Source organism: Oncorhynchus clarkii, chromosome 29 (assembly GCF_045791955.1).
Source record: "Oncorhynchus clarkii lewisi isolate Uvic-CL-2024 chromosome 29, UVic_Ocla_1.0, whole genome shotgun sequence".
Classification (NCBI taxonomy): Eukaryota; Metazoa; Chordata; class Actinopteri; order Salmoniformes; family Salmonidae; genus Oncorhynchus; species Oncorhynchus clarkii.
Window position 1 is genome coordinate 18,280,504 of NC_092175.1, and position 19,838 is coordinate 18,300,341.

General features: G+C 43.7%; 1 long non-coding RNA gene across 1 annotated transcript; it reads left to right on the plus strand.

Annotated features, from left to right (window-relative positions):
* Positions 1–5,495: 5,495 nt before the first annotated feature.
* On the plus strand, positions 5,496–18,005 carry LOC139388523 (uncharacterized). The gene is made up of 3 exons (XR_011629288.1): positions 5,496–5,863; positions 14,232–14,286; positions 15,046–18,005. It is a non-coding gene; the product is annotated as an uncharacterized lncRNA (long non-coding RNA).
* The last annotated feature ends 1,833 nt before the right edge of the window (positions 18,006–19,838 follow it).

The following is a 19,838-nucleotide window of genomic DNA, read 5'->3' on the forward strand; positions in this document are numbered from 1 at the left end:
ACAGAGCAGGGTGCCTCGTAAGGATCCGGAGAAGGCGAGTGGGAAAGTTGCCGTTACCGTCAATATTACTCGCCAACATACAATGATTGGACAATAAAATTGAAGAGGTAGGATCACGAATATCCTACCATTGGGACATCAAAAACTGTAACATCTTATGTTTCACGGAATCGTGGCTGAATGATGACAAGGATATTCAGCCAGCAGGATATACAATGCACCGGCTAGATAGAACAGCACACTCCGGTAAGACGAGGGGGGGGGCGGTCTGTGATTATTTGTAAATAACAGCTGGTGCACAAAATCTAAGGAAGTCTTTAGATTTCGCTCACCTGGAGCAGAGTATCTTATGATAAACTGTAAACCACACTATTTGCCAAGAGAGTTTTCATCTATACTTTTCATGGCTGTTTATTTACCACCACAGATGGACGCTGGCAGTAAGACCGCACTCAGTCAGCTGTATAAGGAAATAAGCAAACAGGAAACCACTCACCCAGAGGCGGCGCTCCTAGTGGCCGGGGACTTTAATGCAGAGAAACTTAAATCAGTTTTACTTCATTTCTATCAACATGTTAAATGCGCAACCAGAAGGAAAAATTTGAGATCGCCTGTACTCCACACACAGAGACACGTACAAAGCTCTCACTCGCCCTCCAATTGGTAAATCAGACCACAATTCTATCCTCCTGATTCCTGCTTACAAGAAAAAAGGAAGCAGGAAGCACCAGTGACTCGGTCTATAAAAAACTGGTCAGATGAAGCAGATGCTAAACTGCAGGACTGTTTTGCTATCACATACTGGAACATGTTCCTGGATTCTTCCGATTGCATTGAGGAGTACACCACATCAGTCACTGGCTTTATCAATAAGTGCATCGAGAACGTCGTCCCCACAGTGACTGTACGTACATACCCCAACTAGAAGCCGTGGATTACAGGCAACATTCGCATTGAGCTAAAGGGTAGAGCTGCCGCTTTCAAGGTGCGGGACTCTAACCTGGAAGCTTATAAGAAATCCTGCTATGCCCTCCGATGAACCATCAAAAAGGCAAAGCACCAATACAGGGCTAAGATTGAATCGTACAACACTGGCTCCGACGCTCAACGGATGTGGCACGGCTTGCAAACTATTACAGACTACAAAGGGAAGCACAGCCACGAGCTGCCCAGTGACACGAGCCTACCAGACGAGCTAAATCACTTCTACGCTCACTTCAAGGCAAGCAACACTGAGGCATACATGAGAGCATCAGCTGTTCCGGACGACTGTGTGATCACACTCTCCGTAGCCGACGTGAGTAAGACCTTTAAACAGGTCAACATTCACAAGGCTGCTGGGCCAGACGGATTACCAGGACGTGTGCTCCGGGCAGGTGCTGACAAACTGGCAGGTGTCTTCACTGACATTTTCAACATGTCCCTGATTGAGTCTGTAATACCAAAATGTTTCAAGCAGACCACCATAGTCAAATCAAATCAAATCAAATGTATTTATATAGTCCTTCGTACATCAGCTGATATCTCAAAGTGCTGTACAGAAACCCAGCCTAAAACCCCAAACAGCAAGCAATGCAGGTGTAGAAGCACGGTGGCTAGGAAAAACTCCCTAGAAAGGCCAAAACCTAGGAAGAAACCTAGAGAGGAACCAGGCTATGTGGGGTGGCCAGTCCTCTTCTGGCTGTGCCGGGTGGAGATTATAACAGAACATGGCCAAGATGTTCAAATGTTCATAAATGACCAGCATGGTCCAATAATAATAAGGCAGAACAGTTGAAACTGGAGCAGCAGCACGGCCAGGTGGACTGGGGACAGCAAGGAGTCATCATGTCAGGTAGTCCTGAGGCATGGTTCTAGTGCTCAGGTCCTCCGAGAGAGAGAAAGAAAGAGAGAAAGAGAGAATTAGAGAGAGCACACTTAAATTCACACAGGACACCGAATAGGACAGGAGAAGTACTCCAGAAATAACAAACTGACCCTAGCCCCCCGACACATAAACTACTGCAGCATAAATACTGGAGGCTGAGACAGGAGGGGTCAGGAGACACTGTGACCCCATCCGAGGACACCCCCGGACAGGGCCAAACAGGAAGGTGCCCAAGCAAAAAGAAGGCAACCTGCCGAAATGACTAAAGACCCATAGCACTTAAGTCCGTAGCGATGAAGTGCTTTGAAAGGGTGGCAATGGCTCACATCAACACCATCATCCGAGAAACCCTAGACCCACACCATTTTGCATACCGCCCACACAGATCCACAGATGATACAATCTCTATTGCACTCCACACTGCCCTTTCCCACCTTGACTAAAGGAACACCTATGTGAGAATGCTATTCATTCACTACAGCTCAGCTGTTTTTTTTTCTCATTTTGTCTGTCATAGTTGAAGTGTACCTATGATGAAAATTACAGGCCTCTCTCATCTTTTTAAGTGGGAGAACTTGCACAATTGGTGGCTGACTAAATACTTTTTTGCCCCACTGTATATGGGTGTAGAGCTTTGTTCGATCACCTCTACTCAGACACACATTGGTGTTGGTGAGGGTCTCTCTCTCTGGTCCTCAACCCACCATCAGACAGCCAGCTGCAGCTTTCACTGGACCTGTAGACCCCTGGAGGTCAGAGCCCCTGGGCACATGCCCTGCATGTCCGGTCAGTATTTAGCCATGATTACTAAAAGTTAAATAACTGGCTAGACTATCGTACCAAACACAAAATTATTAGCTGACATGGGTAATTGAGTCAGTGACTGACAAAACAAGAGACAATCTGCTGATCCACAACCACATTTTCAAATTACAGCATATGTATTCTATTCTAACTCTCAACAGTAAGTTGAGACGCCGACTGAGTTCCACCCCCCCAAGAAAACCTGCCCTGCGCTCGATTCATTGCATCAACCAGAGGCAGCACAATGTTCAAATTCACAGAGAATTGTAATAACCTGGACAAACTGCTGCCTCACATCGACCACTGCGGCCGAGTCCATAGACTCGGCTCACACCGAGACCTGGGGAGTCTGGAATGCCAGAACTCACACAAGGAACCGCAAGCCCAAAACAACAGGGCACCTGCTGTGACTTAATAATGCGCATTCGCGTGCCACCTCATCAACGAACCATGGCAGCCCAAGGCTCAATCCAGCAGGGGAACTTTGGTAACCCGGATAAATGTGCAACCTGCACACTGCCTAACACACACTCCCTGACCCAGCTATAAGAACCCTATGAGCCTCAATGGGAGCAGTTACATTTAAGCGAGAAACTTCGCAAAGTTGTGTGGGGAACCCCAAATCGATGCAGCACAGATATCACCAATCGTCATGCCCCTGAACAATTCCTAAGAAGCCATCACACACCAAGTGTAGTGAGCACGTACACCGCTAGGCAAACCTTTTCCTTTTACTGTTTTATGCCAGGGAGCCTCTACAATCCAATGAGAAAGACAGGGTTTAGAAAGCACCCTACTCGATGCTGCATTAGCGAAACAGACAAAAAGCTGGTCACAAATGCGGATATCCTTGATCCAATTAATATAAATGCATAAAGCTAGCACCAGACCCAGGCCATGCAACCTCTGTTGTTAACTGGAAGCAAACGTAAGAACTATGTCGGCCCTGCCAAACCGCTCTCATGTCTGGACCACCACCGAGGGGTGCAGTCTCCACTCTGTAGAGATAGGACCCCCTCTGGAAAGATGATCCACACCCACGTTGAGAGTTCTAGGAAGATACATCGCCCTGAGTGTCAAGGAAATGCACACTGCTCCATATGAGCAGATAACGGGCCAGGTTTAGGAGAGAGAGAGACTGCAAGGGAGATGGAGAGGATTTATAGCACATGGAAATCAGTGGGAAGCACATGCTGCATTAGAAGTGTGAGCATTTTGAACTTGCAACCTTAAGGTGCAAAAATATGCAAGTCTAGGGGACTCAACGTTCCATCGCTCAAGAAATGCCAGCTGTACCAACCGCTCTGTACTTCTGACATGGTGACCACCCGAATAGCCTGCTTTTGAAGGAGAGAGGAAATATTCTCTCTCAAGACAGGCATTAGGACCTCAGGACCATTGACGTAATGTCGCCACGAAAAGGAAGGGGATGTATACCGTACCACCTCGTCACTGTCTTCATCACCCACGGTAAAACTGTGCATGCCACTGGACGGAGCACGCTACCAGACTCCTATACATTATACCCTAAAGGGGCAGAGCTCCACCCTGAGAGTGGGGATAATTTGGCCCACACCTGGTTTAGGTCCTTGGCAACCAGTAACTTGCCCCCATTGACCAAGCCTCTTGGGACCACTGTTGCCACAGCAAATGCTTGGGGAGGAGGGCCCCGAACCAAACAACATTCTTGGCGTAACTGGCTAATCCACCTGTCCCTCTCAGGAATCTCCAGAACCGTCGCTGTTTATTCAGAAGCACCGGGCTAAGATTAGCCCCCTTGTTAGCCTTCGGAGCTAAGTAACTCGGCACTCATCAGCAAAATCTTCAAAAAGGTGTAAGCAACGTTTTACCGCTGCAGGGACAAGAGGTAAACACCTTCCCCCAAAGCTGGAGGAACAATGCTGAAGGGGGAAAAACTCACCACTAACGGTTCACTCTCCTACGCCGAATCCAAAGCAGGAGCTTCAGGCTGTCCTGGACTGATGTCATCTGATTCACACTCTAAACCCCCTCCAGAGCCAATCAGGGAGAGCATATCATCCCCAGAAACCAGACTCTGAACACTGGCAGAGAAATCGGCTGGGATGACACCCTATCAACTACAACCACTAATCTTTGTCACAAATTCAGCCCGACTCCCAGTGGAGTTGAAACCAGACGCAGACAATGATCACACAAATTGGTCAGAGCCAAAGTGTCCTGAGCGTGTTTCGACCCCAGGCAACAGGACAGGACTCGTGAGTACCTTGAATTTTCATCTTATAACCACATGCCCTACGGCTCGGTCGGAGGTTCAAACTTACTCTTACCACTGGCCAGCTTCAAACAAGGAAGCCCTGGCTACACAAGCTGAGCAGAAAGTATTTGGTTTTTAGCCAACACAAAAACCAATACCAAGATCCAAAACACGCAACATCTAGGGGGATAAGTACTCTCTCCCCACTAACAGACACCTAATTTGGAGCAAATCTAGTAGCCTCGTTTGCTAGAAAGGTTTGTAATTTGTGTGACAGGTTCTTCCTTCAGGTGAGCTGAAGAGCAAAAAAAATAGGAAATGGATGTGAGCCCTGATATTATAGCCAGGAAGGTGGGGCTTCAGAGGACAGGCTTGGCATCCATTACGTTTGCTTCAGGTGAATAAGATAGTAGAATGTTATACCGAGCCACCGACTGAAAGGGAGATTTTCAAAAAAAGAAGAAAGGGAGAGCATAGTTCACCTAACATGTTATTCCCTTTGAAAAATAAACAAAAACTCACACAATACACACTTATCAACCATGTATTTTTATGGGGTCAGTATGCTCCCTTTAAGTTTGATCTCACACCAATGGAGACATCAAACCAATATGGTCAGACCTTTTAACAGAGGCCCAGAGTGCAGCCGTGAGTCTAGCTGAAGTGTTTATCCACCAGTGGTTGTGTCTGTCAGCGTGACATATGAAGGCGGTTAACCCCGTTAGCTAGAGAGGGGAGGAGGGGGAGGAGATGGGTACACAGGAGAGCAGAGGGGTGTCGAACTGCAGGCCCAGCATGTTTATAATGAGAAGGGAACACCACACTGCAGCAGTGCATAAAGAAAAGGAGTCTATCGTACATTAAGCTCTGACTGTTTTACTGTGGGTAATAAATACCCTTGCTGGCTAATCAAGATCACAGAGAAAAGATCATCCCTCAAGCAGTGACCACGACCAGTAAGGAGAGTTTTTTTCCTCTAAAGCAGATTATATTTTTTCCTTTTGAGGGTGACTATCACATCCGTTGTCTGAAATTGTGCCTCTCATAGTTTAAATATGAGTGTAATTGAGTATTGAAGGTAGGCTTGCTTGATCTGCTAAAATGTGATACTGTCCATCTGCCCTTAATGTAGTAGGGGTAGTGCTCAGAGAGTTAGGGGGTAGTGGGATAGGTATTAGTATTGAATATTTGGAGTATCAAAACAGGTTATATTATTTTACATACACTTTGATCCCATCAAAGTCATATAGCTTTTGCATTACCATGTCATTACAAATATTTCCATTACAGTCTATCTATAATACCAGCCTGTCTCTGAGGAGTTTATTGTGATGCTAATCTGAAATCCAGCCTAGCCTATAACACTGGAGTCTGTGCTGTGTTTACAGAGACCACTTCCCTCTTATCCCGCTTATCCTTCACTTGTTTACATGCACCCACAACCTTGCCATCACCATGGCAAATTAGTGGGGCTAATGACACCAGTGCGTGTGGATGAGTGTATCTTATGATTAATTTGGCTCTGAATGACAAGTGGAGGCCCTTAGAGAACAGAACGAAAGAGTCCTTTAGAATGGAGCAAACATGGCCATAATCAGGTATTTTCATCTCTGCTCCAATCCTGCTGATCGTTACAGCCAAACGTTACTCAAGACACTCTCGGGGGATAATCTAAGTGATGTTCAATCAAACGGTGTGCGTTTCTATGTTAGAAAAAAGGTTTCCTGGCATTTCCTGGTGACTGCCCACTGAGAGGGGTCCTGGGAGACAGACAGTTCCACTGACAGTATTTTTTCCACTTACTCTGCTGTACAACGCAGTATTTTTACCAAAATTAATTTCTGAAACTAATTTGAAACTAACAGTGCCTGTATGATAATAATAATAAGAAGAACTTTATCTGTGATAAATGAAGTATCTTGTGATAAATTGCAGACCACACTACTTGCCTAGAGAGTTTTCAGCTATACTTTTCGTGACTGTTTATTTACCACCACAGACGGATGCTGGCACTAAGACCGCACTCAGTCAGCTGTATAAGGAAATAAGCAAACAGGAAACCACTCACCCAGAGGCGGCGCTCCTAGTGGATGGAGACTTTAAAGCAGGGAAACTTAAATCAGTTCTACCTCATTTCTATCAACCTGTTAAATGTGCAACCAGAGGGGGAAAACATCTAGATCACCTGTACTCCACACGCAGAGACGCGTACAAAGCTCAAATTTACCCATTTGGTAAATCTGACCACAATTCTATGATCCTGATTCCTGCTTACAATAAAGAAATTTAAGCAGGAAGCACCAGTGACTCGGCCTAAAAAAAGTGGTCAGATGAAGCAGATGCTGAACTACAGGACTGTTTTGCTATCACATACTGGAACATGTTCCTGGATTGTTTCAATGGCATTGAGGAGTATACCACATCAATCACTGGCTTTATCAATAAGTGTATCGAGGACGTCGTCCCCACAGTGACTGTAAATACATACCCCAACCAGAAGCCATGGATTACAGGCAACGTTCACACTGAGCTAAAGGGTAGAGCTGCCGCTTTGAAGGTGCGGGACTCTAACACAGAAGCTTATAAGAAATCCTGCTATGCACTCCGACGAACCATCAAACAGGCAAAGTGTCAGTACAGGGCTAAGATTGAATCGTACAACACTGGCTCCGACGCTTGTCTTATGTGGCAGGGCTTGCAAACTATTACAGACTACAAAGGGAAGCACAGCCACAAGCTGCCCAGTGACACACGCCTACCAGATGAGCTAAATTACTTTTATGCTCACTTCGAGGCAAGCAACACTGAGGCATGCATGAGAGCATCGCCTGTTCCGGACGACTGTGTGATCACGCTCTCCGTAGCTGACGTGAGTAAGACCTTTAAACAGGTCAACATTCACAAGGCTGCTGGGCCAGACGGATTACCAGGACGTGTGCTCCGGGCATGTGCTGACCAACTGGCAGGTGTCTTCACCGACATTTTCAACATGTCCCTGATTGAGTCTGTAATACCAACATGTTTCAAGCAGACTACCATAGTCCCTGTGCCCAAGAACACAAAGGTAACCTGCCTAAATGACTACAGACCCGTAGTACTCACGTCTGTAGCGATAGGGTAGTGCGTACAGCCCAGTACATCACTGGGGCTAAGCTGCCTGCCATCCTGGACCTCTACACCAGGCGGTGTCAGAGGAAGGCCCAAAATATTGTCAAAGACCCCAGCCATAGACTGTTCTCTCTACTACCGCATGGCAAGAGGTACCGGAGTGCCAAGTCTAGGACAAAAAGGCTTCTCAACAGTTTTTACCCCCAAGCCATAAGACTCCTGAACAGCTAATCAAATGGCTAGCCTATTTGCATTGTGTACCCCCCCCCCCCCCCAACCCCTCTTTTACGCTGCTGCTGCTCTCTGTTTATCATTTATGCATAGTCACTTTAACAATAAATTAATGTACATACTACCTCAATTGGCCCGACCAACTAGTGCCCCTGCACATTGGCTAGCCGGGCTATCTGCATTGTGTCCCACCACTGACCACCCGCCAACCTCTCTTTTACACTACTGCTACTCTCTGTTTATCATTTATGCATAGTCACTTTAACAATAAATTAGTGTACATACTACCTCAATTGGCCCGACCAACCAGTGCCCCCGCATATTGGCTAGCCGGGCTATCTGCATTGTGTCCCACCACTGACCACCCGCCAACCTCTCTTTTACACTACTGCTACTCTCTGTTTATCATATATGCATAGTCACTTTAACCATATCTACACGTACATACTACCTCAATCAGCCCAACTAACCAGTGCCTGTATGTAGAATCGCTATTGTATATAGCCTCGCTGCTGTTATTTTTCATTGTTGTTTTTATTTCTTTACCTATTGTTCACCTAATATCTTTTTTGCACTTTTGGTTAGAGCCTGTAAGTAAGCATTTCACTGTAAGGTCTACACCTGTTTTATTCGGCGCACGTGACAAATAAACTTTGATTTGATTTGTATAGCGCTTTTCAATATAAGTAACAAAGTGCTTCACATCATAAAATAAAATAAAATTACTAACAAAGGAACAAATTAAAAATTAAAATGAAATAAATCGTGAATTAAAATCATACATTGACATAATACATTAAAAGCATCTTCATAAAAGTGTGTCTTCATCAGGGTTTTAAAAAGAAGCACTGAATCTGGTAAGAGTAATCTCCTCTGGCAGACCATTCCAAAGTCTAGGGCCCCTTATGACAAATGGTTTCCTTTCATTTTCAATCTAGACTTTGGACTGGTCAACAGTGTCTGTATAACTTTCTACAGATCAGTGACTGAAATAGAATGCTTAACTTTAGCTATATTTCTTAGATGATAAAAGCAGGACTTGGACAACCTTTTTTACATGCAGCTTGGGGGTTATAGAATACATCAAAGTTTCTGGCGGTAAGCTTTACATTGGCAGACAAATGACCAAGGTTATTTACAGTCTGGGTCATAGAAAGGTGGGGGACAAATAAAACAACCTCTGATTTCTTATCATTGAGCTGGAAAAAATGGTCAGACATTCAACATTTGATATCAGAAAAACACTTGTGAAGGGTAGCTTAGCTAGCTTGGTCACTGGGTGTGATTGGTTAATAAAGCTGTGTGATCCACATAGCAGTGAAACTGAATGTTATGATTATGGATGATGTCACCAAGGGGAAGCAGAGAGTAGGATCAAGTATGTGTTATTTATGTAACTTTCCAATGAGCTGAATAGGGGACCTGAAACGAGGGGTGGGGGCTGGGAGGTGGGGGGACGCAATAAACACTGCTTTGTGCGGGACTTGAACAAAAGAAATTGGAGGAAAATTCTCCCGAAATTCCACCAACACATCTTCTGTGTCACACGTGAAGAAAGGACGCTTGACCATTGTTATTCTCCCTTCTGGGACAGCTATAAGGCCCTTACCCGACCCACCCCTCTTCAGCAAATCTGATCACGCCTCCATTCTGCTCCTCCCCACCTATAGGCAGAAATGAATATTGAATCTCTCCCTATCCCAGTCTGTTGTCCCCACTTGATTCAAGATGTCCACCATTGTTCCTGTACCTAAGCAAGCTAAAGTAACTGAATTAAATTACTATCACCCCATAGCACTCACCTCTGTCGTCATGAATTGCTTTGAGCAGCTAGTCAAGGACCATATCACTCCAACCTTGCCCGACACCCTAGACCCACTACAATTTGCATACCGCCCCAATAGGTCACCGGACGACGCAATCACTGTTGCCCTGCACACTGCTCTATCCCACTTGAACAAGAGGAATGCCTACAGAATGTGAAAATGTTGATAACCTCTCTGGGATTGTTCTGGACGCTAGCATCCCACCTCGCCAACAGCCAGTGAAAGTGCAGAGCGCCAAATTCAAAACAACAGAAATCTTATAATTAAAATTCCTCAAGCATACAAGTATTTTACACCATTTTAAAGATACACTTCTCGTTAATCCAACCACAGTGTCCGATTTCAAAAAGGCTTTTCTGCGAAAGCAGAATATATCATTATGTTAGGTCAGCAACTAGTCACAGAAAGCATTCTGCCATTTTCCAAGCAAAGAGAGGTGTCACAAAAAGCAGAAATATAGATAAAATGAATTGCTAACATTTGACGATCTTCATCAGATGACACTCCCAGGACTCAATGTTACACAATACATGTATTTTTGTTCGATCAAGTTCAAATTTATATCCAAAAACCTCAGATTACATTGGCGCCATGTTCAGAAATGCCTCCAAAACATATGGAGAAATTGCAGAGAGCCACATCAAATAACAGAAATACTGATCATAAACTTTGATGAAAGATACATGTTTTACATAGAATTAAAGATAAACTTGTTCTTAATGCAACCGCTGTGTCAGATTTCAAAAAAGCTTTACGGCAAAAGCAAAATATTCAATAATCTGAGAACAGCGTTCAGCCACAAAAGCAAGCCATACAGTTACCCGCCAAGTTGTGGAGTCAACAAAAGTCATAAATAGCATTATAAATCTTCACTTACCTTTGCTGATCTTTGTCGGAATGCACACTCAGGACTCCCACTTCCACAAGAAATGTTTGTTTTGTTCGATTACGTCCATATTTATGTCCAAATATCTCCGGTTTGGTCACGCGTTTATTTCACTATTCCAAAGGCAACAATGCTCGAGTGCAAAATCCAGACGAAAAGTCAAAAGAGTTCCATTACAGTTTGTAGAAACATGTCAAACAATGTTTCAATCAACCCTTAGGGTGTTTTTATAATAAATCTTCAATAATATTCCAACCGGACAATAGCGTATTCATTACAGAGGAAAAAGAAGGAACGGGGCGCCCGCGCGACCGCGTAGTAAACAACTGATCGGCCACAGCCTTGTTGAAACAGCTCTTATTCGACCCCCTTCCACAATAGAAGCCTCAAACAACTTTCTTTTTTTTTTAAAGACTATTGACATCTGCTGGAAGCCTTGGGAAGTGCAATCTGGCCCCATAGACAAAGCATATTGGATAGGCAGTCACTTAAATGAAACTACAAACCTCAGATTTCCCACTTCCTGGTTGGATTTGTCTCAGGTTTTCGCCTGCCATAAGAGTTCTGTTATACTCACAGACATCATTCAAACAGTTTTAGAAACGTCAGAGTGTTTTTTTATCCAATACTACTACTAATATGCATATATTAGCATCTGGGACAGAGTAGCAGGCAGTTTACTCTGTGCACCTTATTCATCCAAGCTACTCAATACTGCCCCCCTCACCAAGAAGTTTAATCAACTACAGCTCTGATTTCAACACCATAGTGTCCTCCAAGCTCGTCACTAAGTTCAGGGCCCTGGGTCTGAACTCCTCCCTGTGCAACTGGGTCCTAGACTTTCTGATGGCCAACCCCAGGTAGTGAGGGTAGGCAACAACCCCTCCAGCATGCTTATCATCAACATGGGGGCCCCACAGGGATGTGTGCTCAGCCCCCTCCTGTACTCCTGTTTCACGCAATGACTGCATGGCTACACACCACTCCAACTCAATCCTCAAGTTTGCTGATGACACGACAGCGGTAGGCCTTATTTTCAACTACGCCCTGGCAGAGTGGTGCCAGGAAAATAACCTTACCCTCAATGTAAAAAAAAACAAAGGAGCTGATCCTGGACTACAGGAGACATAAGAGGGAAAACACCCCCATCCACATCGATGGGGGGTCAAAAGATTAAAGTTCCTCTGTGTGCACATCATTGAGGACCTGAAATGGTACTACCACACGGATACCGTGGTGAAGAAAGCACAACAGCACCTCTTCAACTCAGGAGGCTGAAGAAATTTGACATGGCCCCTAAAACCCTCACAAACTTCTACAGGTGCACCATTGAGAGCATTCTGTTGGGCTGCATCGCTGCCTGGTACGGCAACTGCACTGCCTTCAACCGCATGGCTCTACAAAGCAGGGGTGAGCAATTCCAGTCCTCAAGGGCCTGATTGGTGTCACAGTTTTGCCCCAGCAAGCACACCTAATCAAAATATTCAGCTTATAATGCAATTTGATTAATCAGCTGTGTTTGCTAGGGATGGAGAAAAAGTGTGACACCAATCAAGCCCTCGAGGACTGGAGTTGCCCACCCCTGCTCTAGAGCGTGGTGTGGTCAGCCCAGCCCATCACCGCTGCCTGCCCTCCAGGACATTTACAGCACTTGTAAAAGGAAGGTCAAAAAGATCATTAAGGACCTCAGTTACTCGAGCCACGGTCTGTTCACTCTGCTACCATCTAGCAGACAGAGACGGTAAAGGTGCATCAGAGCCGGGACCGAGACACTGAGAAACAGCATCTATCACCAGGCCTTTTACTTTGTATTCTATTGTATTTGCAAGACATTCTACCTCACTGTTGGAGCTAGAAACATAATAATTTTGCAGCACCTGTTGTAACACCAGCAAATCTGTGTACACGACCAATAAAATTTGATTTGATTTGATTTTGAATTGTTTATAGATTGGTAGTGTTTGAAACTAACTAATTGACTTGAACGTTTTAGTATGTTTCTAACTATATCAGTGGCCTAGCAGTAGTGATTTACGTGTTATGGGTTAGATGGAATGATCTATGTGCAAATGTATTTGTGGCCGGAGGCAAAGTACATAGGGGGTCTGTGTATAAGACAGAATGTTTCCATACGGGTGATAGAGCTAATAAGCATGAGGAGGTGTTTTATAGCCTTAATTTATGTGGACCCCAGCACAACAGTATCCCAAAGGTAGAGTGGGAATTGCCATGTTATCAAACTTCGATTTTTGCCATACATGATTATGTATACTTAACACATTACTAATACTTGTCATATTTTGTGTTTTCTTGTTCTTTTCAATTTAAAAAAAATCAACTGAGATATTAATCATGCTTTCTTTTCTGTCCATTTATAAGTAATTTCAAAGTTTATATGTTAAACAGTATGGAGTTACAATTACAATGCAAAATAGGAAGGACTGTTGGATTCTAGCTTGAATTATACTTATTCATGTAGCCATACTAAAACGTATTGATTACTTTACATGTATAATGAATGTATATGTTGGTGTCAATGAAGGGTGGATAAGAACTAGGTGTATGGAAAGTTATTGAGTGAGACAATGGGGGGAGGCAGGAAGTTTACATTCGGTCAAGCATATTATTGTTTAATCTCATGGATCCTATGGAGGGAGAATAAAGGGAAACAGTCTGGTTTCAGTCACTGATAAAGTAGGACATCCATGGAGTAGGGAGGAGTGAGGAATTCAGCCCGAGATCAGGTCAGATGAAGTGAGAAGGAACAGTCCTATTACACACATACACACATACTTACATGCCCACGAAGGTTCTAGCAGGAGGCAGGGCCATGACTACACCAATGAGAGGAACCAATTAAGTTCCTGACTAGCAACAGAGATGTATTGGCTGTCTAGATGTGCAAGGAGTTGACTCCGCCTAGTAGGAGGGTATAAATATATGTGCTTGTGTAAACATGTCTTTGTATTTGCAGCTGTATGACCTAGTGGGTGAATAAACTTGGTTTGAGCTTTTCCTAGTCATCCGTTTGAGTGTTTACTCTGTTTACTCTGTTTGTTTAGAACCTAACAGTAGAAATCTCTGAGGTCATGAAAAGCTCAGTTGACATTTTAAGTTGTTCAGAGTTAAAAACTGTTAAAGCATTGACTTTGATGAAAATTGATAAAGCTGCTGTAGACAAGGTATGCCATTGATTTTGCAGTGTATGCATTTCAGGTTTTTGGTTTCCTATTCTCATGCAAGACCAATGTTTTCATATTTTTTTCTCCCAAGGTACTGAGACAGACATCGACAAACTCCACGAAATGGAAAATGAACACATAGGCCTGTGAGTAAAATGAACCGGATTCATCAGGCTGGACCAAAACAACCCATTGTTGCATCTCCCTTGACAACATCATATGTTCTGACTGAGCTCCATTAAGTTTTACAGTGAGCTTGAATAGCCCACACTGTGAGAAAAAAAATATCCTATGCAGTTGCTCACGACACTGTTGTTGACTAAGTCTCTGAAAACAGGTTGAATAGAAAATTGAATGAAAGCAGCTGAATACATGTTGCTTACCATGAAGGCTCTTGTTCAATGAAATACAATTGGCTCTGCAGTCCACTCTGCAGTGCTTGGAGCCCTCCCACCATTGTCAGAGACTCTATGTGCGCCTCAAATGGCACCATATTTGATATTTAGTTCACAACTTTTGCCAGAGCCCAATAAGATTAGCATGCCATTTGGGACGCATCCCTCTTTGTTCCTTTTTACTTGTTAGAGGGTGACATTGACGTGACTCTGGGAGTGAGAGACAGGACTGAAGCGATAGGCGAACACAGTGCTGCTGATAACAGACAGACAGCCATCAAGCCTTTTTTTCAAGCCTTAATTCCACTTGTCTACCCTGTTTTCTAAAGAGCTGTGAGGAAGAGAAGAGGCTGGATCAGCACAAGCTGGCTGATAGTCACTGTTGGAGTGCAGCTCTCAGCACATCCTATCCTCAGACTCAGAGAGAGGAAAAACTTGCAGGGGTCAAAAAGTGACTCGACAAAGCCACAGCTTATATCAGACTTAATGGACAGTCTTTCTATTTTTCAGATGCCCAAACTTGGAGTCAACCCACCACAACAGGCCTTTCTCCCACAACAGCAAACACAGAGACACAGTAATATTGCCAAGACATCTCCTACAGCTGTTGGATGTCTTCACTCCCATCTCTGGACCATCACCCCCTCCCCCCCTTGGCCCTGACAGCTGCCGTGGCTTGGCTGGAGCCATGAGATCCATCATCCCGCTCCATCCCCGCCGCTTCGGCTGTCTGATCAATGATAGCACTAATAATAACCGCCACACTGTCACCTCCGTCTTCCAGGCCCGACCGGCACAGCCAGGGGCAGCTATGTGCAGATTGCCTCCTCCGATTAGGACCCCATTAGAGAGGGTGTTTACCCACACTCTCCCCCAGGGGCTGTCACGCTTTGCTTGCCCATCAAAAGACTGCATAGAGACCAAGGTGACCTTTTGGTCAAGTTGAAAGTGAATGTTATTTATGTATTGGTTAAATTGTCTGACAAAACTCAATTTAAGCTTTTTCCTTGGCTGATGCGATGCAATTTTGAATAGTACCTTAGGTGATGCTATATCGTAAAACATATTAACTGTTTTTCTGTGCAGCAAACTTTTGACTATTTATGAATGCTTAAGCATCATGCATGTGTATACCTCCACAGTTCCACTCTCTCAAAGGTTAAGTGAGAATTCAGGCCACTCATCCCCTGTTGCCTAAATCACTAGGCCACTCTTCACTGAGTTGTGGTGGACACTGGACAGTAATACCAGTAATACTCTGTTTGTGGGTGATGGGAGAGGGACGTCCAGCCTCTGTGCTCCTCTGTAGCCTCTAGCCCCTCTATGCCCCGGCGATGGGCAGAGGCCCCGTAAATCACTAACCGTGGCACCCAACCCCATTACAGCACTCAGTTAAAACAATCATTAGAGAAAGAAGACATATTGCCTTGTCTATCGCTGCCCCACGCCCTGCCATTAGAGCTCTGGTATCAATCACTCGCTTCTCCAGAGGAGGAACAGATAGGAGCAAAGATCTAATTTTCTCTCAAAATAAGAGGTCGCGTTTCACTGAGTTTTTCCCAAGGGTAAACTAGGAACAATTTTTAAAACAACGTTCACTTGGAATGAACCTTTGTGGAACATGTTTAACCAAAGACTTATAACACATACAAATACAGAACAGCATGAATGTAATGCAGGGTTGCCAAATATAGAGTTTACTGAAAGAGGACGCTAGGGGCAAGGCAAACACTACTGATGTAATTTCATTACAGATATGGGAAAAGGCATATTAAACGGTAAATACTAATGATCTATTATGATAATGTAGCCTCCACTGCCATACATAACCCACCTGGCACTCTAAAAGTGTTTCCCATTCTGCCCTTACTCTGCTGAGAGAGAAACTACTGGAGTGAATTGCATTCCTGGCCAGTCCATTATCAGGCAGCCTCTCTCCAAGTAATTTCGCTGGCAACCAAGTAATCCCAATAGACAGAAAGGAAAAGAAAATGTCATATTTCCTCTTCACTCTTTAATTCATGAGTTTTCTCCCTTATCGGCTCACTGGAGTCCTGACCTCTGTAACTTCCTGCAGGCGTTCATTGTGTGCAAACCACCCAGGTTCCCCTCCTTTCACTGACATTGTACAGTTCCTTTCCGCCCCCCATGGGTCTGATAACACGTCACACATACAGAGCTACAGTATGGAGATAAGGGGATGAGGGGATAGGACTTCCCAAATTGCTTTCTTAAATTTGATTAGCATTTCACCACCTCCACTTATTTCTGAGCATCAAGGGCAGGCCACGGCCTTGCTGTACTATGCTGGGTTCTGCTATGTACAGTACGTGTAGGCCGTTTTATGCTGAAGTGGGGACCTCCACAATTGTAGACCTCCACAAGATTAACGTACTTTGGTGCGAATAGTGCAAATCAATCCCAGAACAACAACAACGGACCTTGTGAAGATGCTGGAGGAAACAAGTACAAAAGTATCTATATCCACAGTAAAACGAGTCCTATATTGACATAACCTGAAAGGCCGCTCAGCAAGGAAGAAGCCAAAACCGCCATAAAAAAGCCAGACTACGGTTTGCAGCTGCACATGGAGACAAAGATCATACTTTTTGGAGAAATGTCCTCTGGTCTGATGAAACAAAAATAGAACTGTTATGTTTGGAAGAAAAAGGGGGAGGCTTGCAAGCCGATGAATACCATCCCAACCGTGAAGCACGGGGATGGCAGCATCATGTTGTTGGGGTGCTTTGCTGCAGGAGGTACTGGTGCACTTCACAAAACAGATGACATCATGAGGAAGAAAATGTATGTGGATATATTAAAGCAACATCTCAAGACATCAGTCAGGAAGTTAAAGCTTGGTCGCAAATGGGTCTTCCAAATGGACAATGGCCCCAAGAATACTTCCAAAGTTGTGGCAAAATGGCTTAAGGACAACAAAGTCAAGGTATTGGAGTGTTCATCACAAAGCCCTGACCTCAATCCTATAGAAAATTTGTGGGCAGAACTGAAAAAGCATGTGCGAGCAAGGAGGCCTACAAACCTGACACAGTTACACCAGCTCTGCTGGGCCAAAATTCCCCAAATTTATTGTGGGAAGCTTGTGGAAGGCTACCCGAAACGTTTGACCCAAGTTAAACAATTTAAAGGCAATGCTACCAAATACTAATTGAGTGTATGTAAACTTCTGACCCACTGGGAATGTGATGAAAGAAATAAAAGCTGAAGTAAATCATTATCTTTACTATTATTCTGGCATTTCACATTCGTAAAATAAAGTGATGATCCTAACTGACCTAAGACAGGGATTTTTTACTCTGATTAAATGTCAGGAATTGTGAAAAACTGAGTTTAAATGTAGTTGGCTAAGGTGTATGTAAACTTCCGACTTCAACTGTACATTCTCATTTTCAGCACTCTGTAATGGAATTGAATCAATTCTCTGATTAAATGTGAATGAACTAATCAAATTGCAGTGGGTTAATTGAACTGTGATTTAATGTAAGGCAGTCAAAACGGTGTAGTTAAAACATAATTAAGAAGAGGATTGGATTGTGGATGGGCTTTTGGCCGGGCCAATAACTCAGAGAATTGATCAGTGGAGATTCGAGGAAGTAAGCTGCCAAGCAACGATGCCAATGAATGATCGATAGATCAAAGGTCAGAGGTCACATTGAATCGCTGTCATATGCACTTCTTTAATCAAGACTTCTCAACTAGAAAAAATAAGGCTTTTTGACCTATGTGCAAATCGATTATTCAATTGAGATCATACTGGAGACCATCATGTCTACATCTACAGTGATAGGGCCTGCTCTACTTTTATACAGGAAAGATTGAAACACGATTGCTAAAAACATAGTATAGCATTGTATAATTCAGGTCAAGCATCATAGGACCTTCATCAATCATGAAACGTGCAGCAAAATAAGGACCGTGGTAGTATTGCTGATAATAGAGAGAGAGAGAGAGAGAGAGAGAGAGAGAGAGAGAGAGAGAGAGAGAGAGAGAGAGAGAGAGAGAGAGAGAGAGAGAGAGAAAGTGAAAGTGCGAGAGAGAGATGGTAATCCACACTAACAGATGGTTTGGTTCTTATCTAGGTGTTCTGATCTGGTTTGGGACTTGGAGACAGAAACAGCTCTGTCCTTTGGAGAATCTCAATTGGTTTTGATTGACTCCTCACGTCCTCTCCTCGCCTGTTTTTTAAAAAGGTAATGGAGGAGCGGAGGCAAAAAGAAAAACATGGAAACAAATGCGCTTGTATGAAATTAGACTCTCCTTCTGAACTTGGGCGACATCAGGCAAATTACGTTAACTGGGGTGGAATCCCAAAATAAATGTGTAAATTGATTTTTAAAAAATCTAAAACATATCTAGTTGTGCAAAATTGTATAAATAAATAAATATATTTTGTTTCGTTTATAAATATGTGCATGCTTTTCTCCTTGGAGAAAACATCAGCTGATTCAAATGGGTTGTGGCGCCGGGAGGATAATCTTGTGCATTCTCTGCCGAAGTAGGTAAACAAGGAGGTGGGCATACTCCTCCATTCACCTGCTAACCATTGGAGGAAAAAGTACCCAATTGTCATACTTGAGTAAAACTGAAGATACCTTAATAGAAAATGACTCAATTAAAGTGAAAGTCACCCAGTAAAATACTACTTGAGTAAAAGTATTTGGTTTTAAATATACTTAAGTATGAAAAGTTAAAGTATACATTATTTCAAATTCCTTATGTTAAGCAAACCAGACTGCACCATTTTCTTGTTCTGTTTTTATTTTACGGACAGCCGGTTATACACTCCAACACTCCGAAATAATTTACAAACGAAGCATTTGTGTTAAGTGAGTCCGCCAGATCAGAAGCAGTAGAGATGACCAGGGATGTTTTCTTGATAAGTGTGTGAATTGGACCATTTTCCTGTCCTGCTGAGCATTCAAAATGTAACGAGTACTTTTGGGTGTGAGGGAAAATGTATATAGTAAAAAGTACATTATTTTGTTTAGGAATATAGTGAAGTAAAAGTAAAAGTTGTCAAAAATATAAATATTAAAGTCAAGTACAGATATACTAAAACACTACTTAAGTAGTACTTTACACCACTGCTACTAAATAACTGACACTCTCCTCGACCATTGACCACTCATGGAGGAGCGGAGAGATAGAGATAGAGAGAGAGAGTAATCCACACTAACGATGGTTTGGCCCCTCTAAAGGTGATCCTGGTCACAAAGGGGTCAAGGAGGTGACATCCGTCACTGGGGAACAGAGAAAAATACCCTAAACTGCCCGACTCCTCC